Below are 21,338 nucleotides of genomic sequence, written 5' to 3'. Positions count from 1 at the left end.
ATTTAAGAAAGAGATAGATAGATTTCTTGACACACAAGGCATCAAGGGGTATGAGGAAAAGCAGGTATATGGTGGTGAGATAGAGGATCAGCCATGATCATATTGAATGGCAGTGCAGGCTCGAAGGGCCGAACTGCCTGCTACTGCTCCTATTTTCTGTGCTTCTATGTTAATAGAAGTGTATATCCTGAGGTTAAGTGACTGAACTCAAGTTGTGCATTTTTACATAAATCAGAGCTGCTTTAAACAGGAAAGGCCAGGTTCAGCTTGGCAGCAGAATAATTTGTTGTGATTACTTGATACAATTCAACTGTCCTTTAAACAGTGCATTATTTATCTTACTGTGAGCAACACTGTGGGATGTCTGCTAGAACTGAGGAACAAATATTGAAAAAGCTGTCACTGGAATTTCAGTAAAACATAATGGCAGGTATGCAAACCTTTTGTAACTTGTCAACTTGAAGTGTGAAAAACCTACTGTGGGATTATAGATACTGTCCTTCCAAACTTGCGTTGCATCTGGAGAGCATTTTGAGTTGTACAACGTGAGGCTGATGTACTGGTGGTTACAGATTTGTCACTGGTGTTGGTAATAACAATGATATTAAAAAATGAGCATAATTTTAAGCTAATCAATTAGGAGCATCACTCAAAGACTATCACACAATATTAAGGCTTAAATGCAATTTTTCCTATAGCAGACTGTTGTGAAACACAGAAACTGCTTTTGTACAAGCAAGAAATATAAAAACAGACAGGAAGAGCTTCTCCAGGTATATAAAATGGAAGTGAGTAGCTAAAGTAAATGTTGGTCCCTCAGAGGATGAGACTGGGGAATTAATAATGGGAAACAGGGAAATGGCGGAGACTTTGAAAAAATATTATGTATCGGTCTTCACGGTAGAAGACATTAAAAGCATCCCAATAATTGATAATCAAGGGGTGACTTAAAACAATCACTATCTCTGGAGAAAAAGTACGAGGCAAACTAATGAGACTATGGGCCCAAGTTTCCACACGATAAAAAACGGGCACCCCTCCGAGCTGGGCGCCCGTTTTTCGCGCCTAAAACGGCGCCTAAAAAAAAAAATCGCGATTCTGGAGCGTTCTGCAGCTCCTTGTCTGCCTGGCGCGGTGCCCAGGGGGGCAGAGCCTACACTCGCGCCGATTTTGTAAGTGGGAGGAGGCGGGTACTATTTAAATTAGTTTTTTTCCTGCCGGCAACGCTGCGCGTACGCGTTGGAGCGTTCGCGCACGCGCAGTGTGAAAAAAACATTGGCACTCGGCCATTTTTGTAGTTCTTTGTAGCTGTTTAATTTTTGAACATTTTTTTAATAAAAGCACATTGCCATCAGCACATCAGCACTTGCAGCCTTCTCACTGTCTCCTTCCCCCCCCCCCCCCGCGGGAAGAACGGGCGCCTCTTCCCCCCCCCCCGCGGGAAGAACGGGCGCCTCTTCCCCCCCCCCCTCGTGGGAAGAACGGGCGCCTCTTCCCCCCCCCCCTCGTGGGAAGAACGGGCGCCTCCACCCCCCCCTCCCCCCGGCGGGAAGAACGGGCGCCTCCTCCCCCCCCCCCCCCCGCGGGAAGAACGGGCGCCTCCACCCCCCCCCCCCCGGCGGGAAGAACGGGCGCCTCCTCCCCCCCCCCCCCCGCGGGAAGAACGGGCGCCCCCTCCTCCCCCCCCCCCGCGGGAAGAACGGGCGCCTCAGGCTGACTGCAGCATTCTCCGTGCCTGAAGCACTTTCACACAGGTAGGAAGATGGTTTATTTAATCTTTTCTTTGCTTATAAATGTTTATTCAGGTTGGATTTATTTGTATAATATTTGTAGAAGTATAAATAAGGATTTATTGTAGAATTTAATGACTTCCCTTCCGCCCCCCCCCCTCGTTCTGGACGCCTAATTTGTAACCTGCGCCTGATTTTTTAATGTGTAGAACAGGTTTTTTCAGTTCTACAAAAATCTTCACTTGCTCCATTCTAAGTTAGTTTGGAGTACGTTTTCACTGTGGAAACTTTGAAATCAGGCGTCAGTGGCCGGACACGCCCCCCTTTGAAGAAAAAATTCTGTTCCAAAGTAGAACTGTTCGACCTGACTAGAACTGCAGGAAAAAAAATGTGGAGAATTGCGATTTCTAAGATAGTCCGTTCTCCACCAGTTGCTCCTAAAAATTAGGTGCAAATCATGTGGAAACTTGGGCCCTAAAGGTGGACAAATACCCTGGACCTGATGGCCTGCATCCTAGGGTCTTAAAGGAGGTAGCTGCAGAGATACTGGATGCATTAGTTGTAATCTACCAAAATTCCCTGGATCCTGGAGAGGTCCCAGCGGACTGGAAAACCGCAAATGTAAAGCCCCTATTTAAGAAAGGAGGGAGACAGAAAGCAGGAAAATATAGACCAGTTAGCCTAAAATCTGTCATTGGGAAAATGCTGGAGTCCATCATTAAGGAAGTAGTAGCAGAACATTTAGAAAATCATAATGCAGTCAAGCAGAATCAGCATGGTTTTATGAAAGGGAAATCATGTTTGACTAATCTGCTGGAGTTCTTCGAGGATGTAACGAGCAGGATGGATAAAGGGGAACCAGTAGATGTTGTGTATTTGGATTCCCAGAAAGCATTCGATAAGGTGCCACATAAAAGGTTACTGCACAAGATAAGAGCTCACGGGGTTGTGGGTAATATATTCGCATGGCTAGAGGATGGCTAACTAACAGAAAACCAGGGATGAACGGGTCATTTTCAGATTGGCAAATTGTAACTAGTGGGGTGCCACAGCGATCAGTGCTGGGACCTCAACTATTTACAATTTATATTAATGACTTGGATGATGGGACTGAGTGAAATGTAGCCAAATTTGCAGATTATGCAAAGATAGGTGGGAAAGCAAATTGGCTAAGTGAGTGGGCAAAAATTTGGCAGATTGAGTATAATGTGGGAAAATGTGAGATTATCTACTTTGGTAGGAAAAATAAAAAGGCAAATTATCTAAATGGGGAGAGATTACAAAATGCTGCAGTACAGAGGGATCTGGGGGTCCTTAAACACAAAAGTTAGTATGCAGGTACAGCAAGTGATTAGGAAGGCAAATGGAATGTTGGCCTTTATTCCAAGGAGGATGGAGTATAAAAGTAAGGAAGTCCTGCTACAACTGTACAGGGCATTGGTGAGACCACACCTGGAGTACTGCGTACAGTTTTGGTCTCCTTATTTAAGGAAGGATATACTTGTATTGGAAGCAGTTCAGAGAAGGTTCATTAGGTTGATTCCTGAGATGAACGGATTGTCTTATGAAGAAAGGTTACATAAAAACATAAGAAATAGGAGCAGGAGTAGGCCATTTGGCCCCTCAAGCCTGCTCCGCCATTCAATAAGATCATGGCTGATCCAACCTTGGGCTTAGGGCCACTCCCCTGCCCGCTCCCCATAACCCCTTATTCCCTTATCGTTTGAGATAAGGTTGAGCAAGTTGGGCCTATACTCATTGGAATTTAGAAGACTAAGACGTGATCTTATTGAAATGTATAAGATTCTGAGGGGGTTTGACAGAGTAGATGCAGAGAGGATGTTTCCCCTCATGGGAGAATCTAGAACTAGGGGGAATAGTTTCAAAATAAGGGGTCGCCCATTTAAAACAGAAATGAGGAGGAATTTCTTCTCTCAGAGGGTCGTGAATCTTTGGAATTCTCTACCCCAGAGAGCTGTGGAGGCTAAGTCATTGAATATATTTAAGGTGGAGATAGACAGATTTTTGAACAATAAGGGAGGCAAGGGTTATGGGGAGCAGGTAGGGAAGTGGAGATGAGGCCTGGATCAGATCAGCCATGATCGTATTGAATGGTGGAGCAGGGTCGAGGGGCCAAATGGCCTACTCCTGCTCCTATTTCTTATGTTCTTTTAGTGGCAAGCAGCTCCCAGTGAGCAGGTCTCGTGCAGCCGGTGACAACCTGACAGTAACCAATATCAAAGGAGCTTAATGACAACACCGAAACATCTCACGAGTCACTTAAAGGGGATGGTAAATCCACATAGTGGCTCATTTTCAATAGAAAGGATGTGCTACACAGAATTATTGAGAGCCATGAACAATATTGGCTTTATCAGAGGTCAAATCATATGAGAGTGTGTTATGAGCAGCTCTTGGTGGTAATATTGAAACATTGATTGCTTTCTGATTCAAATGGACCAAACACAAGTATCACATGCCTCATTTATATTTCACAGATTCATCAACATTGGGATTCAGTCTGTGCATCCTACATGTATTTTCAAATTTATTGCTACCTGCTTAAATCATCAGTTCCAGATTACACTACACACTTTAATAGGAAATATAATTTTTTTGACATCACATTAGCAGATTTATATGCAAGAATAATTTGACGTAACCAGGGCAATGCAACAGCAAGAACTAATTAAATTGGCACATTCGTTTTGGTCAAGTAACTGTGTGCAAGCAGGTAAGCAGAATTAAATTACTGTCAGTCTTAATTCAAATTTAATTATCTTCTGTGAGTAAGCACAGTAACTGATAGTATAAAAGAGACTAACCCAGCAGCATCCCCTAATCTAAAGGCACCTTAGTGCAATTAAATACTGTCATTAATAATTAAAGAAGGAATTGCTCAGAATTTACCAACTTTTTACCAAATTTACCAAGTGTACAGTATTGCTAAAAGCATAAGGATCCTTCCACACCTAATATAAAATACTTTAACTGTGGAGTACACTAAATTGTCTTGTTGTGTGGGGACTCAGATGAAAACCCCCAGAAGGACATGCAGATAAGATATTGATAGTCTACACACTTTGTTCCTGTACAATATTAAAACATCACACGCACAGGGCTTACCTTCCATTTTATTTTTTAAAATCCAGGCTGTTCACTAATTTTATTTTATTTGACTGTAACAATAGCTAGACAGTACAATTACCCAAGCTGATTTACTTTTGCATAGGAAAGACATGAGGCAAGTCAGAACAAGGTTGAATTATAAGAACATAAGAAATAGGAGTGGGAGTAGGCCATTTGGCCCCTCGAGCCTCCTCCACCATTTATTAAGATCATGGCTGATCTGATCATGGATTCAGCTCCACTTCCCCGCCCACTCCCCATAACCCTTTATTCATTTATCGCTGAAAAATCTGACTATCTCCGCCTTAAATATATTCAATGACCCAACCTCCACAGCTCTCTGGGGCAGAGAATTCCACAGATTTACAACCCTCTGAGAGAAGAAATTCCTCCTCATCTCACTTTTAAATGGGCGGCCCCTTATTCTGAGACTATGCCCCCTAGTTTTAGTTTCCTCTAGGAGTGGAAATATCCTCTCTGCATTCACCTTGTCGAGCCCCTTCATTAATTTATATGTTTCGATAAGATCACCTCTCATTCTTCTGAACTCCAATGAGTATAGACCCAACCTACTCAACCTATCTTCATAAGTCATCTCCCTCATCTCCAGAATCAACCTAGTGAACCTTCTCTGAACAGCCTCCAATGCAAGTATATCCTTCCTTCAATTCAGTGAGCAAAACTGTACACAGTACTCCAGGTGTGGCCTCACCAAAACCTTGTGCAGTTGAAGCAGGACTTCTCTGCTTTTATACTCTATTCCCCTTGCAATAAAGGCCAACATTCCATTTGCCTTCCTGATCACTTGCTGTACCTGCATACTAACTTTTTGTGTTTCATGCACAAGGTCCCCAGGTCCTTCTGTACTGCAACACTTTGCAATTTTTCTCCATTTAAATTATAATTTGCTTTTCTAATTTTTCTGCCAAATTACATAACCTCACATTTTCCCACATTATCTGTTACTTGTGTTATTGGCCTATGCAAACATTTGATATAAATTTAGTTTTCCCCCTGATTATTTTCACTCTTCTAAAAAAAAAAATGACCCATTACAACAACAACTTGCATTTATATAGCGCCTTTGATGTGGTAAAACATCCTAAGGCGATTCACAAGAGCATTGCCAAACAAAATTTCACATTGAGCCACATAAGGAGATATTAGGACAGATGAAAGGCGGGTTTTAAGAATCATATTAAAGGTGGAGAGAGATGCAGAGAAGTTTTTGGGAGGGAATTCCAGAGCTTAGGGCCGAGGCAGCTGAAGACATGGGCATCAGTGGTGGAGCGATTAAAATCGGGGATGCATAAGAGGCCAGAATTGAACGATCTCGGAGGGTTGTGGGGCTGGAGGAGGTTACAGATATAGGGAGGGCCAAGGATATGGAGGGATTTGAAAACAAGGATGAGAATTTTGAATCAAGGTGTTGCCGGACCGGGACTCAATGCATTTCAATGAGCACAGGTGTGATGGGTGAACGGGACTTGGTGCGAGTTAGGACAAGGGCAGAAGAATTGTGGCTAAGCTTAAGTTTAAGGAGGGTGGAAGATGGGAGGTTGGGTAAGAAAGCATTGGAATAGTCAAGTCTAGAGGTAACAGAAGCATGGATGAGAGTTTCAGCACCAGATGAGCTGAGGCAGTGGCAGAGACGGGCGACGTTGCGGAAATGGAAGTAGACGGTCTTGGTGATGGAAGTGGTCGGAAGCTCATCTCGGGGTCAAATATGACACCAAGGTTGCGAATGGTCTGATTGAGCCTCAGGCAGTGGCCATGTAAAGGGATGGAGTCGGAGACTAGGGAATGGAGTTTGTGGCAGAGACCAAAGACAATGGCTTCAGGCTTCCTAATATTCAGTTGGAGGAAATTTCTGCTCATCCACTATTGGATGTCAGACAAGTGGCGAGGTTGAGAGAGGTGGTGGTGAGCTAGAGCTGGGTGTCGTCAGTGTACAAGTGTATATGAGGCACTAAAATATGGCGGAGAGGCACTATTGGCATGAATGCATGAGTTCATCTTTGTCATCTGGAAGGAGGCGAGCATGCCAGGAGATCTCAGAGATTAGTAACCGTGACCATCTTTAAAAAAAGGGGACTACAGAGGAATCTCCCCGTTATCAGCCACTTGGAAAGTCATCGTTAGAATCCTCATCAACCGTCTTCTCCCTGTGGCTGAGGAGTTCCTCCCGGAGTCACAGTGCGGGTTTCGTCCGCACGGGGTACAACAGACATGATCTTTACGGCGCAACAGCTAAAAGAAAAATGTAGGGAACAGCATCAACCCTTGCACATGGCCTTCTTTGACCTTACAAAGGCCTTTGTCACTGTCAACCGCGAGGGACTATGGAGCATCCTCCTCAGTTTCGGCTGCCCCCAAAAGTTTGTCACCATCCTCCACCTGCTCCACGACCACGTGCAAGCCATGATCCTGACCAATGGATCCATCACTGACCCATTCCACGTCCGGACCAGGGTCAAGCAGGGCTGCATCATCACACCAACCCTCTTCTCGATCTTCCTCGTTGCAATGCTCCACCTTACACTCAACAAGCTCCCCACTGGAGTGAAACTAAACTACAGGACCAGTGAGAACATGTGCAACCTTCGTCGACTCCAGGCCAGATCCAAGACCATCCCAACCTTTGTCGTCGAACTACAGTGCGCGGACGATGCTTGCGTCTGCGCACATTCAGAGACCGAATTCCCAAGTCATAGTCAACATCTTCACTGAGGCATATGAAAGCATGGGCCTTACACTAAACATCCATAAGACAAATGTCCTCCACCAACCTGACCCCGCTACACAGCACTGCCCCCCCTCCCAGTCATCAAGATCCACGGCACGGCCCTGGACAACGTGGATCACTTTCCATACCTTGGGAAATTATTATCAACAAGGGCAGACATCGACGACGAGGTTCAACACCGCCTCCAGTGCGCCAGCGCAGCCTTCAGCCGCCTGAGGAAAAGAGTGTTCGAAGATCAGGGCCTCAAATCTGCCACAAAGCTCATGGTCTACAGGGCTGTAATGATACCCGCCCTCCTGTATGGCTCAGAGACGTGGACCATATACAGCAGACACCTCAAATCGGTGGAGAAATACTACCAGTGAAATCTTCACAATATCCTGCAAATCCCCTGGAAGGACAGACGCACCAATGTTAGCGTTCTCGATCAGGCCAACATCCCCAGTATCGAAGCACTGACCACACTCGACTAGCTCCATTGGGCGGGCCACATTGTTCGTCTGCCTGGCACAAGACTCCCAAAGCAAGCGCTCTTTACTCGGAACTCCTACACGACAAGCGACCCCAGGTAGGCAGAGGAAACATTTCAAGGACACCCTCAAAGCTTCCTTGATAAAATGCAACATCCCCACCAACATCTGGGAGTCCCTGGCCAACGACCACCCTAAGTGGAGGAAGTGCATCCGGGAGGACGCTGAGCACCTCGAAAACAAGCGCAGGCAGCGGAAGGAGCGTGCAGCAAACCAGTCCCACCCTCCCTTACCTTCAACGACTGTCTGTCTCACCTGTGACAGAGACTGTAATTCCCGTATTAGACTGTTCAGTCACCTAAGAGCTCACTTTTCGAATGGAAGCAAGTCTTCCTCCATTTCGAGGGACATCCTATGATGATGATGATTCTCTGGCTACGAATGGATAGATAATAATGGAATCAAGTGAGGGCAGTCAACCCCCACCCCTCGGCTAGATGATGGAGGAGAGGTGTTGGAGGCGGATGGTGTGGTCAGCAGTATCAAAGGCTGCAGCTAGGTCGAAATGGACGAGGAGGGATAGGTTACCACAGTCACTGTCACATAGGGTGTCATTTGTGTCTTTGATAAGGGCCGTTTCAGTGCTGTAGTGGGATGGAAACCTGATTGGAGGGAATCAAACATGGAATTACAGGAACGATGAGCACAGATTTGGGAGGCAACAACACGTTCAAGGACTTCGGAGTGAAAAGGGAGGTTGTTTGCAAGGACGGAGGGGTGAAAGGTGGGTTTCTTGAGAGGCGTGATGATGGCAGATTTGAAGGGGAGGGGGACAATACCCTAGGAGAGGGAACCGTTAATAATATCGGATAATGTGGAGGCCAGGAAGGGAAGTTGTGTGGTCAGCAGTTTGGTGGGAATATGGTTGAGAGAACAGGAAGTGGGTCTCATGGACAAGGTGAACGCAGAGAGGGCATGAGGGTAGCTAGGATAGAAACTAGAGAAAGCTGAGTGTTCAGGGATAGAGCAGGGGAGTTTGACTTTGGGAGCTGGGCAGAGGCAGCTGAACGGATGGTTGACGAGCTCCGCACACTTCTTTTTGGAGGCGAGGGTGGAGGAGGCAGGGCAGAGGAATTTAAGATGATGATTTGTCATGGAGAAGAAAAGAAAGGATGATCCCGGAATAGTGAGCAGTTTTGGCAAAGGAGAGTAGGACGCCATAGTGCTTTTATGTGATCCAGCCAGATCTGGCAATGAATGGTGAATTCAGTTGTCTGTCATTCAGGTTCAAATCTGCGTCCCTTGGACATAAAGAAACAGAGATACCAGGGTGAGAGAAAGTAATAGTTTTAATGGGGACACAGGCATCAACAGTGAGGGTGCGATTGAGCAGATCGGTAGCAGAACTGTCCTGGTGAACATAGGGTCAAAGGTCAGACAGCTGGGAATTTGAACGTGCAGTTGTAAGTGACGTGGAGGGGGGAAGAGTTTTTTCCAGCGGCAGACGCAGAAGGAAGTGGGTTTGGGAAGGAGAAGGGGGATATGAGTGGAGTGCGATAGGAGGAAGTGGTAAGAGATGACCTTAGCTATGATCAACAAAATGGGAGTAGAGAGGCCGTGTGAGATGGCAAAGTCGATGGTGTGGCCATGTATAAGAGTAGACAAGTTTGTATGGAGCGAGAGATTAAGGGAGGATAGGAGGACAGTGAACTCAGATTTTTTTTTGTTGCAGATTTCCTCCTATATTTGCTGTGTAGCACCAAAATGTATTAGAAACCCTGTTTAAAATGTGTTTGGAAGGGTAAATGCACCATGTAATATGATACTAAGACATACTGACCAGAAGGTGCCAGTCTTAATTTCTGATCTATGCAGGGTTAGTTGATTTCAAATCTAGCAGCAGTTGAGGCTTTGAAATTGGTCTCAATGTTCCTGGGCTAGGGGGAGGTGGAAAAAGAGAATCAGTCAGGGTTCCTAGCTACCATGAACTGCCAGCCAATTACCCCTGCTGTCAAATGAAGATATGTGGCCATCACAATCCAATCTCCTGCTGGCACTTACTAACTAGTCTGACAGATGAAGAATGAGCTCTTGGACAAAGTGCCACAGAGCAATCAGGGCCTGTGGAACTGTTCCCCGGCTTGAGTCAGAGGAGATGGGAAGACAATTTGGGCCAGGGCAGGGGGTGGGGGTAATTATAATTAGCTTTAACTTTTTTTTTCTTCTCTGGGTTTTTTTTGGAATAATTATAATTAGCTTTAACTTTTTTTTTCTTCTCTGGGTTTTTTTTGGAATAATTTCATTTGAACATTTAATGCTAAATACATAATTAGGAAATCTTCAAGGGAAGAGCAACTGAGCCAAACCAGTGCAACTGAGGTACATTAACACAGAGCTGAGTTAACACAGCGTTAATGGTTGTATCTGCCAATGTTAACTCAGTTCCATACACTTCAAGGCTCAGCAACTCCTCCAAACCTGCTCCCATCGTCAGATTATCTGCATTTAAAGCAAAAGCTAAAATTAATTGCAATTCCCTGCAAAACTTACATTTTAAAACAGGCTCTGATAGTTTCATTTAAATACAGCAGTCGCGCTAATCTTATGCATAGCAGCACAAATCATCTTAGAGTAACATTAAAAACGGCGCAAAACTGCTTTGTCTGTGCCAAAGAAACATATTCAAGCTGTTGTTTCTGTTCATATTTAAAGTGTTACTCCCACTCGATCACATCTTCACATGAAACAATATCTTGAATCATCAGGAGACTGCTCTTGACAGCAATTTTCCACAACTGCATTAGTATTCCTGATGTGTAAAGTTAAGTGTAATGAAATCTAATTACAAGATTTCCACTAAAAATAAATCTGTTCACATATTCTGCCAATTAAAATTGCCATTTAACTTTCTCAGGAAGTAAATTAAATGATACACTCCTTGTAAGGATACTGTTTTGTTGACATAAAAAAATTCTGTATCCAAGCTAAAATACGTCATTATGGAGATCATCGAGGGCACCTTTGAACATAGAGATCACTGATCACACAAGCAATTTCATCCAATATTGTTCAAATTGTATGCGTTGTGGAAAGAGAGAGGTTCACAAGATGCATCAGTGTCAAACAGTCTTCAAGAAACACAGTCCCTATAGAATCACAGAATTGTACAGCACAGGAGGAGGTCATTCGGCGCATCGAGTCTGTGCCGGCCGACAAAGAACAATCCGGTTAGTCCCATTCCCTCAATCATTCCCCATATCCCTGCAATTTTTTTCTCCTTCAAATATATATTCAATTCCTCTTTGAAAGCTACTATTGAATCTGTATCCACCACACCATCAGGTAGTACATTCCAAATCCTAACAACTTGTTCCTTTCAACGTTTTTCCTCACGTCGCCTCTGGTTCTTCTGCCAATCAACTTCAATCTGTGCCCTCTGGTTATCGACCCTGAAGCCAGTGGAAACAGTTTTTCTTTATTCACTCTATCGAAACCCTTCATGATTTTAAGCACCTCTATCAAATCTCCTCTTGGCCTTCTCTGCTCTGAGGAATATCGCCAGTTTCTCCAGTCTGTGCACGTAACTGTAATCCCTCATCCCTGGAACTATTCTGTAAAGCTATTCTGTACCCTCTCCAAAGCCTTCACATCCTTGAATTGGACACATTACTCCAGCTGGGGCCGAACTAGTGTTTTATAACGGTTCATAACTTCATGGCTTTTGTACTCAATGTCTCGAATGTCTGAGGCCATGAAGCTTCTTTGGGCACTGGAGCAGGGTAGTTGGGGTGACATTGCTGGCAGTGACGGCCTCGGTGATCTGGTCCCACATGCTTCGTTCTGGAGGCCCTCCTGGCCCCTGTGGGTAGAGGACCTCTCTTGCAGTGTTGACCCCCTGCACAAAGCTGAACTGCTGCGAGACCCTGGGTGCCCCTTCTCTGGCTTGCTGAGCCATTTGTGTTGGTGCTGAAGTACTTTTTCCATTTTGTTAGGTGCGGAAGGCAGTCCAGCTTTAAAAGCTGAAGACGCTCATTCGGGAATTGTTTTTAATGTAAATTTTTTTTCAAAAGGCAGTTGAGCTGTAAGGGCAAAAAAACTGCTTATTTTTACATGATTTATATTTTTTTGTTTAACTTCAGAATGCAGATCCCCTTTCAGGGACCGAACTGCTTTCTGAAATGACAGCCTTGCTGTTCTTGTTGCAATGATGCTGCAGCCACGCAATATTGGGGCCTCCTGCTGGGACAAACGCCACCAGAACGGCATTGCACAGTAAGTTTAGCACTGGGCGAATGTTAATTAACCATCTGTACCAATTTACTGGTCCTGCCAGTGCTTCCTCCTTTTTTTCCTTCCCTATCTTTCCTGAATATCTTGTGCCCCGGAATATTAAGGAAACAATCCTTGCCTTTTCTCAAGCCGGGTCTCAGTTTTCACCACTACATCTTCCCCCGTGGCTATTTGCATCTGCAACTCACCAACCTTATTAACCACACTTCGTAAAGTTACACATGTGCACTCCAAACTACCTTGGGTCTATTTGTATTTTCTGTGACCCCACCTAATTCTGCATCATTTCTAACTCTTAGCAGTCTCTCCCAGTCCTCTGTACAGCTTGTTTCTACTTTTTACTACTACATCTTGGTGCCCAACCAACTGTAAAATTAGTTGAAACATTTCCTCTCTACACGAGTTAACCTGCCCGCAAGGGTATTGGTTCCAGCTCTGTTCAGGTGCAACCCGTCCATCTTGAACAGGTTCTTCCCACCACAGAACTGGTCCCAATGTCCCAGGAATCTGCACTAGAGAGAGTACAGAGCAGATTTACGAGGATGTTGCCTGGACTGGAGAATTATAGCTATGAGGAAAGATTCAATAGGCTGGGTTTGTTTTCTTTGGAACAGAGGAGGCTGAGGGGAGACCTTCTTAAGGTGTATAAAATTATGAGTGGCCTATTTCCTTTAGCAGAGGGGTCAACAACCAGGGGGCATAGATTTGAAGTAATTGGTAGGAGGTTTAGAGGAGGTTTAAAGGGAAATTTTTCACCCAGAGGGTGGTGGGGGTCTGGAACTCACTGCCTGAAAGGGTGGTAGAGGCAGAAACCCTCACCACATTTAAAACGTGCTTGGATGTGCACTTGAAGTGCCGTAACCTATAGGGCTATGGACCAAGGGCTGGAAAGTGAGATAAGGCTGGATAGTTCTTTGTCGGCCGGCGCACACAAGATGGGCCGAAATGGCCTCCTTCCATGCTGTAAATTTCTATGATTCTATGAATCTGAAGCCCTCCCTTCTGCACCACGTCTCTAGCCACACGTTAACCTGCTATATCCTCCTATTTCTATTCTCAAGCATGGCACTGGGAGTAATCCAAAGATTACTACCTGTGAGGTCCTGCTTTTTAAACTTCCTCCCTAGCTCCTTAAACTCTGACTGCATGACATCAACTCTCTTCCTCCCTGTGTTGTTGGCTCTAACATGGACCATGACTTCTGAATCTTTCCCTTCCTCCCGCAGAATGTTCTGCACCCTCTCTGTGTCAGTTGTGGGTCGCACACTCACCTCTGAGTCAGAAGGTTGTGGATTCAAATCCCACTCCAGGGACTTGAGCACATAAATCTAGACTGAGTGTGGTAGTGAGGGAGTGCTGCACTGTCAGAGGTGCCGTCTTTCAGATGAGACGTTAAACTGAGGCCCCGTCTGTTCTCTCAGGTGGAAGCAAAAGATCCCATGGCACTATTTCGAAGAAGAGCAGTGGAGTTATCCCCGGTGTCCTGGCCAATATTTATCCCTCAATCAACACAATAAAAACAGATTATCTGGTCATTATCACATTGCTGTTCTGGGAATTTGCTGTGCGCAAGTTGGCTGCCGCGTTTCCCACATTACAACGGTGATTACACTCCAAAGAGTACTTCATTGGCTGTAAAATGCTTTGAGACATCCGATGGTCATCAAAGGCGCTATATAAATGCAAGTCTTTTTTTTTACTACAGGTACTACATTCTTACACTTGGCTGTACCCACTATGCAGTCCGCCTCAAGACGCCAGGCTCGGGACTGCACTTCTTCGAGGTGTCATCACCCTCACCAGTATTCAGTGATGAATATTGGTTTGAGAGTGCCAGTGCATGCCTCTTCCTACCCCTTCCGGGTGGCCACCCACTTGCTATTCTGAACTCCCACCAGCTTTGTGGGTGACCATTCATGGAACCTGCGATCCAGGAAGCATTCAGCCACCCATATGCCCTGCAGTGACTCCAGCAGCCTCTCAAGCTCAGAAACCCTCAGCTTGAGTTCGAGCAGCCAAAGGCACTTCGTGCAAGCATGGGCCTCTGGGACTCATGCAGCATCCTGAAGTTCTCACATGGCGCAGGAATTGCAGGCTACAGGTGCCTCCTAGCAATTGGGAGCTATTCTGGAAGATATGCAAGATAAGAATGTTTTTAACGACATAGTTTTTAATTCTGTAGTAGCTCTGCTCTATTAATCAAAATACACTATAAGGCGTGACTGCATTAAGAAACTGAAACAAACAATTTTTATGGCCAGACTACTTCAAAATCAACTGGACACGTGCGGAGAGATGATACTTCTGATTAATTTATGACCATTCATGTCCGGAAAACCCAAATGGTCTGTTGTTTGCCAGGTGCCAGGATACTGGACATAATGAAGATGTTGGAGAGGGAGGGTGAACAGCATAAAGTCATGGTTCCTGTTGGAACCAATATCACAGTGAAGAGCAGGACAGAGGTCTTGCAAAGGGAATTTCAGGAGATTTATAGGCAGAACCCCAAGAGTAGCAATCTCAGTGTCACAGGCTACGCCATTTAGGGAGAAGCACATTAGCTACAATGGCCCTGAAAAATCACGATCCTACTTTGTCGGTGTAATAATGGTATGCCACACAATTATATGCCTGACTCCGTTCTGAACTCGTGCAGTCAGTCTATTTCCATACAATGGGTGGGCAGCAATACCAGTATCGGCACAGCGGGGGTAATCACTGGGAGGCAGGTGGGGGGGTGTCATGTATCTCACACTACTGTACATAACTGTATCTTACCATGCTATACATGACTGTAACTAGATATGACCTGTAACCACAAGCATACCTTACCACTAGGGGTGCACTTGCAGGAAGACACTGCATAACTGTTCCACACAGGTATATAAAGGCAGGTCTCAGGCAAGTGTGGCATTCGAGAGCTGTGAAATAAAGGTGCAGGTCCTAAGTGACCTTGACTTCAGCATGTGCCTCGTGTGAGTCTGTACTGCAGGGACAGGGTGGAGGGGGGGGGGGGGAGGTATGAATTATAGCAAATGCTAGGGAGCAGTGCCGGTAGGTCCAGGAAAGTACGAAGAGGTATAGACTGGCATTGCAGATTGATCGTCAGTTACAGAAACTACCCGATTTTCCTTTCCATTGAAACAAATGGAAATAAGAATCAGCCTGTTTTTATAATGGGTGGGCAAGCGGCAACACCAGTTTTATGTTGAGGCGTCAAGTTGGAAATCGATCCCAATATTTTAAGTCTCTATACGAGCTCATTGGAAAAGCCACACTTGGAATATTATGTGCAGTCTTGGATACCCAACCTACCCCCGGATTTGACACTCTGGAGAGAGTTCAGAGAACTGCAATTATGATGCCTCCAGAGAAAACTGAATTTATTTTCAGTGGAGTAAAGAGGGGACATGTGCAGGTCTTTTAAACGCTGAGATGTATGAATCATGTAAATAGAAGCAGATACTAAACGTGGTCTATAACAGCAAAACAAGAGGAATTAAACAAACAATTAACACACCTCAGACTACAGATTAGTAGAGTCCTGCTCCTCCCCACAACATTTTGGACATGTAAAACTGATCCCAACAAAAGAAGCAAATCATCATTCCATTTTTTTTTTAAAAAGGTGGATATATTTCTATTTTGGAATGGAATAGAAAGTTATGAGGATAGACATTGATCATCACTGTGAAATACAGTTGTTACTGTGCTGCTCGAACAGTGGATCTATTATCTGTAGAATGCAATTAGTTAGAACTCAATGGTGTGAGTTATAAGGTTTACTTATACCCAAGAGTTTCTTATAATGTGAATTAGGGAGAAATTTAACTGCTTTTGAGGCCTGTGTGTCACTGGCCCTCTCTCTCGAAGATTGACTTGCTTTGGTTGAGGGTGTGGTTAGGCAAATTGTTCATGGTCTGTGAAAGGGATTGGGCTTCATGGTCCTGCTGGTCATTTCTCAGTCAATACTTTCTTTTGTTGTTAAGATGTCCAAAGACTCGAATGGGAAAGTCTTTATTCTATCATCTTTATTTTTTAGCAGAAAACATACATTTGGCTACACAGGGATAGCTTATTTCTCAGAACATGCATTAAGCAATGTGTGTTGCGGTAGAGTAGCAACTATGTTTGTATAAGGTCCATTGGATTTGCTAAACTTGACATCAAATTAAGGGTATGAATTTTTATCGTCAATATATTTTAGCAGTTACAGTAACTGAGTTGTGATTGTGCGTCTCTAAAAAACTAATCAGAAACAGTCCAGTGACCTGTAGCAGTGTTGAAATGCTCGAACGTACCATTTAATTAATCAAAAGTGTTCTGTAAAAGATTCTAAACAAGATGCATTGCATGATTACTTTTTAAACACTAAAATAGCAAATGTGTTAAGTAGAGTTACCCAACCAAACTGAATTAGGGCAAGTGTAGAGAGGGTTATGTTGTAAGTTAGAATTTAGGGCCCAGCATGAATTACTTAGCATTTCATAAATTAGTTCAAACACTTGCAACCATTTAACTGCAATGCTGAGCATACCAAGACCTCCCACTCTTCACAAGCTTGACACTTAATAAACTATGCAATAGTGCCACCTAGTGTCATTCAAATGAAATTTCTGTGTAAAGCATTAACCTCCTTTCAGTAAAGTATCTGTTAACAATCCCGACAACCAGCCTCCTATAAACAACGCTGGGGTTTAATGTCAAACCATGAAATTGTTCAACCTGAGATTTTGCACTCCTCTTAAACTCTGTTTATAGTCAACTATAAAATGGAATGCTTTCGGTCTCCAGAGCAATGTAATTTAGAATTGACAATGTTAATACACACAAACTGCCCTGGAGTGGAGCAGAGGAGATTTTCCCAGATCAGTGATTGCTGATGTACTGTGAAATCTGCTCCAGTTACATCCAAGATTAAATCAGAATTGCCTCAGACCCCCTATACTTCCAGGGGATTCCGAAGTGGCTTCAATGGTAATATGGAGCACGCACTGCAAGGTAGTAAAGGTTAGCACATTGCTTACAAGGTGCACTGCACATATATATGATTATTATAGTCCCAAAAGCAAATTCTTACATGCTGAGTTGCCAAACGCAGTCGCACTGCCATGTGTACCATGGGCAGTCAGAGGACACCAGAGACAGGCTCGAAGGGCCAAATGGCCTACTCCTGCTCCTATATCTTATGTTCTTATGTTCTCACCCTAACATTCCTGCAGGACGAGAGAGGGAGCCTCAGAAAGAATGTCTCCCAGTGACACTGATGCACCTGAGTGGCACGGGCAGAGGCTGGGGGTAGATCACCTGCTGTTTCTGCTGGCGCAGTGCCTGGTATGGGAATATCAAAGAGAAGGAAAGCGAGAAACGCCCTAGTTTGTTGTTGTACTGGAGCTACCAACTCAGACCGCCATCCATTAATTGTGAAGCCAGCAGATCAGAGTTATACTACAAACTGTGCCTTGTTGCAGGTCACACTGATGTAAACTACAATAGAACTCTGCACATGTATCATTGGATGCATGCACAATGCTCCACTCTGGGGAATTGATTTTACGGAGTGACTCCTGACAATGAACCGGAAGCTACTGGAAACTACGCAAATTTAAAAATTCACGTTCACAATGGCTCATATAGCTCTGCAGTCGAGAGCCTCCAACCACCCTCACTCGGAAGAAAACCATTTTTAAGCGCTCAGTAATTAGCATCATCTCTCTTCTGCACTAATCTTTATTTTCCTGGGACCTTAAACCTCTGGAACTCATTCCCTCCCTCCGACAATCTACAGCTGTTTAAAAGCCCAGCTTGCTGCCACCTCACCCTTACCTCGTCTTCTCGTTCCATCTCAACCCCAGGTATTATGGCCCTTTACTCTTCACCCCCGCATTGTCAATTTAAAAACAATTAACCTATTTTGTCACTTGTCAGGGCTGTCAATATGGGAGCTGTTAGGGGAGTGTGCCAGTGCACACCTGAGGAAGAGAGTGTTTGAAGAACATGACCTCAAAGCTTATAGTCTACAGGGCAGTAGTGATACCCTCCCTCCTATATGGCTCAGAGACATGGACAATATACAGTAGACATCTCAAAGCGCTGGAGAAATACCACCAGCGCTGCCTCCGCAAGATCCTGCAAATCCACTGGGAGGATAGACGTACCAACGTCAGTGTTCTCGATCAGGCCAACATCCCCAGCATCGAAGCACTGACCACACTCTACCAGCTCCATTAGGCGGGCCTCACCGTCCACATGCCTGACACAAGACTCCAAAGGTAAGCGCTCGACTTGGAACTCCTACACGGCAAGCGAGCCCCAGGTGGGCAGAGGAAACGTTTCAAGGACACGCTCAAAGCCTCCTTGATAAATTGCAATATCCCCACCGGCACCTGGGAATCCCTGGCCCAAGACTGCCCTAAGTGGAGGAAGAGCATCCAGGAGGGCGCTGAGCACCTCGAGTCTCATCGCCGAGAGCATGCAGAAACCAAACGCAGACAGCAGAAGGAGCGTGCGGCAAACCAGACTCCCCACCCACCCTTTCCTTCAACGACTGTCTGTCCCACCTGTGACAGAGACTGTAATTCCCGTATTGGACTGTACAGTCATCTGAGAACTCACTTTTAGAGTGGAAGCAAGTCCTCCTCGATTTTGAGAGACTGCCGATGATGATGATAGGGGAAATGCCTAGTCAGAAACACTGAAACAGATCACAATCCCATTTCAAACAAGTGGCTCATACCTGAATAAATTCTACAATTCACACAATTAATAAATTGAACTACAAATGAATGAGATTTTTTTTTAACAGCTTCTTTATTCCTCATTTTGGGAAGTCCGGTAACAATTAACAAAAGAAACACTGGAACTGTGCATGCGCAACTACTTCCGGTCCGTTGGCAGCAGTTGCGTCCTTATTTCTAATGTTATAAGAGACCAGTTATGGATTCCATTCTCTTATAATATTAAAAGATTCCATACCAACTTACATTCCAATTACAATAGACCACATTATCACTCTATCGTTTCCTGCTTTCTGTCTGCCTCCTTTTTTAAATATGGGCGTTACATTTGCAGTTTTCCAATCTGCCAGGACCTCTCCAGAATCCAGGGAATTTTGCTGGATTACAACCAATGCATCCACTATCTCTGCAGCCACTTCTTTTAAGACTCGAGAATGCAAGCCATCAGGTCCAGGGGACTTGTCTGCCTTTAGTCCCATTATTTTAACAAGTAATACATCTTTAGTGATAGTGATTGTATTAAGTTTCTCCCTCCCTATAGGCCCTGATTATCCACTATTGGGATGTTTTTAGTGTCTTCTACCGTGAAGACCAATACAAAATATTTTTCAAAGTCTCTGCCATTTCCCTGTTCCCCATTATTAATTCCCCAGTCTCATCCTCTAGAGGACCAACGTTTACTTTAGCCACTCTCTTCCTTTTTATGCACCTGTAGAAACTTTTACGATCTGTTTTTATATTTCGTGCTAGTTTACTTTCATAATCTATCTTCCCTGTCTTTATTATTTTTTAAAGTCGTTCTTTGCTGGCTTTTAAAAGTTTCCCAATTTTCTGGCCTCCCACTAGTCTTGACCATTTTGTATGCCCTCGTTTTCAATTTGATACCATCCCTTATTTCCTTTGTTAGCCACAGATGGTTATTCCTTCTCTTACAATCTTTCCTTCTCATTGGGATATATTTTTGTTGCGAGTTATGGAATATCTCCTTAAATGTCTGCTAGAGCTCATCAACCGTCCCACACGTTAATCTATTTCCCAGTCCGCTTTAGCCAACTCTGCCTTCTTCGATAGCACCTCCTAAACCCGTGAGCTCTACTGCCTCGAAGGACAAGGGCAGCAGGTGCATGGGAACTCCACCACCAGCAAGCTCCCCTCCAAGTCACACATCATCCTTACTTGGAAATATGTCACTGTTTCTTCATCGTCGCTGGGTCAAAATCCTGGAACTCCCTCCCTAACAGCACTGCGGGAGTATCTTCGCCACGCGGACTGCAGCGGCTCAAGGCGGCGCTCACCACCACCTTGTCAGGGGCAGTTAGGGATGGAGAATAAAGGCTTGCCAGCAATGCCCACATCCTTCGAATGAATTGTTTAAAAATTGCTTTACTGAGCTCGGGAGGCAGATCTAGTTCGGACTCCCAAACCCCACTGCTGCTTTGGTATCCATGGTCACCCAAAACCACTTTGCATTGCCAGTATAACTGGACTCCCAAAAAAGGGGCTCTCACCAGCAACAGAACAAACTAAAAGTAGATTGGATGAGGACGTTAAACTTCCAAGCAATTAGAAAGCTTGGTTCAACATTCTAAGTTATTCATTTGTGTCACAGACCTCTCTGTATTATAAAATCAGGAATATAATATTCATATCTAATGACACCTTTTTAAGCAGAAAACAGAGCTATTTTATACCAGAATGATGTGGATCTATACAACCTATTTACAGCAATGTGAATGAAATGGTAGGATGCAGGTACATGCTTGCGTTATCCACATGGTGAGACTCTGAACTCAGCTGAGCTGTCTGGGAAAGGGATCAAGTAAGCCCAGAGAGAGGACTTTCAGAAGACAAGGCGGCCTTTTATCACAGCATATTCTGTAACCACAATGTATTGCATTTGTATCGTTTTAAACTGCGTTGAAATTTAAAGAAGAAAATAACTTTTTATAGAATATCATCAAACTCTGCCAAATATCGATTTCAACTGAGAAAATAACAAAAACTACGAGTGCTGCAAATCAAAACAAAAGTTCACAGCATTCAAAGAAGAACCGTTAATAGTTCAGGATTAAACTTCCAATAGAAGTGGCACTTTCTTCATAGTGGGGGAGGAGTGATTCACTAAATAATGGCCACAGCATTTGTCTAGTTAGCTGTGACAGGTTAAATCCTAGACAAATAACATCAAGTAGGAGTTACATCATAGTTTGCATAAACCACTGTTAGAATCACGTCA

The 21,338-nt window shown here is 44.4% G+C and overlaps 1 protein-coding gene across 4 annotated transcripts in view; it reads right to left on the bottom strand.

Moving 5' to 3' along the window:
- The window catches only part of nphp4 (nephronophthisis 4), a 516,026-nt gene that overhangs the window by 289,450 nt on the left and 205,238 nt on the right, over positions 1-21,338 (bottom strand). The gene's annotated exons all lie outside the window — the stretch shown is intronic.

This window comes from Pristiophorus japonicus, chromosome 18 (assembly GCF_044704955.1).
Source record: "Pristiophorus japonicus isolate sPriJap1 chromosome 18, sPriJap1.hap1, whole genome shotgun sequence".
NCBI lineage: Eukaryota > Metazoa > Chordata > Chondrichthyes > Pristiophoridae > Pristiophorus > Pristiophorus japonicus.
The sequence above is the reverse complement of the archived record's forward strand: the minus strand, read 5'-3'. Positions and strand labels throughout refer to the sequence as shown.